The sequence below is a fragment of the Gracilinanus agilis genome, unplaced genomic scaffold, assembly GCF_016433145.1.
Source record: "Gracilinanus agilis isolate LMUSP501 unplaced genomic scaffold, AgileGrace unplaced_scaffold17598, whole genome shotgun sequence".
In the NCBI taxonomy this organism is placed as follows: Eukaryota; Metazoa; Chordata; class Mammalia; order Didelphimorphia; family Didelphidae; genus Gracilinanus; species Gracilinanus agilis.
Window position 1 is genome coordinate 1 of NW_025348693.1, and position 1,681 is coordinate 1,681.

Genomic DNA, 1,681 nt, shown 5'->3' on the forward strand with positions numbered 1-1,681 from the left:
ACATGAACCAAAGGTACGATTTTGTCATTAATCAAAATTGTAATGGTGATACATACATATATATATATATATATGTATCACAATACTGTAGCAGTGTGACTAAATAATACGACAACATTAAGTACAAAATTAATCATAACATAGAATGTAAGTCAGTTAATACTAACAATTGTAGCAAACGATTATCTGAATTAATTATGGCAATGGTGTTATTCATGTTAGTAATTTTAATACAAATAGTAACAGCAGTGGCAAATTGAATAATACTAGTCATAAGTATAATTAATAACTATAATTATATATGATATTTACGATAAAATAATTTATTCATAGTTGAAATATGGTGAATGAACGAAAAATGCATGATTACCTATGATTATTAGTTATATATGATAATTTTTTGGTAGTGTATGAAACGAAATATGTTGCATATTATTTTAAGAGTAAAAATACGTGTCATTGATTGTTCTGCATTTAGCAAAGATGAAAATACGTCTTTTACTAGTTTGTTATAGACTGCAACTAGTAATGTGCTTTAAATAAACAACTAATGGATTTGATCATTATTTATGTTTTAATTATGCTTGGTTTATTATACAGGGGGAAAATAATGGAAATTTCATGTTTTGCCCGTCTAGCTCAGTCGGTAGAGCATCAGGCTTTTAACCTGAGGGTCGTGGGTTCGAGCCCCACGGTGGGCGTTGTTATTGATGAAACTTATAATTTATATAACATTAATCTGTTGATTGACGAATAATATATTTTGATAATACATTGCATCGTTGAAAATTGCAGTTTTCAAGATAACATCTCAGCACAGGATCAATGCTATTTACACGACATCANACATGAACCAAAGGTACGATTTTGTCATTAATCAAAATTGTAATGGTGATACATACATATATATATATATATATGTATCACAATACTGTAGCAGTGTGACTAAATAATACGACAACATTAAGTACAAAATTAATCATAACATAGAATGTAAGTCAGTTAATACTAACAATTGTAGCAAACGATTATCTGAATTAATTATGGCAATGGTGTTATTCATGTTAGTAATTTTAATACAAATAGTAACAGCAGTGGCAAATTGAATAATACTAGTCATAAGTATAATTAATAACTATAATTATATATGATATTTACGATAAAATAATTTATTCATAGTTGAAATATGGTGAATGAACGAAAAATGCATGATTACCTATGATTATTAGTTATATATGATAATTTTTTGGTAGTGTATGAAACGAAATATGTTGCATATTATTTTAAGAGTAAAAATACGTGTCATTGATTGTTCTGCATTTAGCAAAGATGAAAATACGTCTTTTACTAGTTTGTTATAGACTGCAACTAGTAATGTGCTTTAAATAAACAACTAATGGATTTGATCATTATTTATGTTTTAATTATGCTTGGTTTATTATACAGGGGGAAAATAATGGAAATTTCATGTTTTGCCCGTCTAGCTCAGTCGGTAGAGCATCAGGCTTTTAACCTGAGGGTCGTGGGTTCGAGCCCCACGGTGGGCGTTGTTATTGATGAAACTTATAATTTATATAACATTAATCTGTTGATTGACGAATAATATATTTTGATAATACATTGCATCGTTGAAAATTGCAGTTTTCAAGATAACATCTCAGCACAGGATCAATGCTATTTA

The 1,681-nt window shown here is 28.3% G+C and overlaps 2 non-coding genes across 2 annotated transcripts; both read left to right on the forward strand.

The window, feature by feature from the left end:
- The first annotated feature begins 628 nt into the window (after positions 1 to 628).
- Positions 629 to 701, forward strand: TRNAK-UUU. The gene has a single exon. It is a non-coding gene; the product is annotated as a tRNA-Lys (tRNA).
- A 773-nt stretch (positions 702 to 1,474) lies between these two features.
- On the forward strand, positions 1,475 to 1,547 carry TRNAK-UUU. Its single transcript has one exon. It is a non-coding gene; the product is annotated as a tRNA-Lys (tRNA).
- Positions 1,548 to 1,681: the final 134 nt, after the last annotated feature.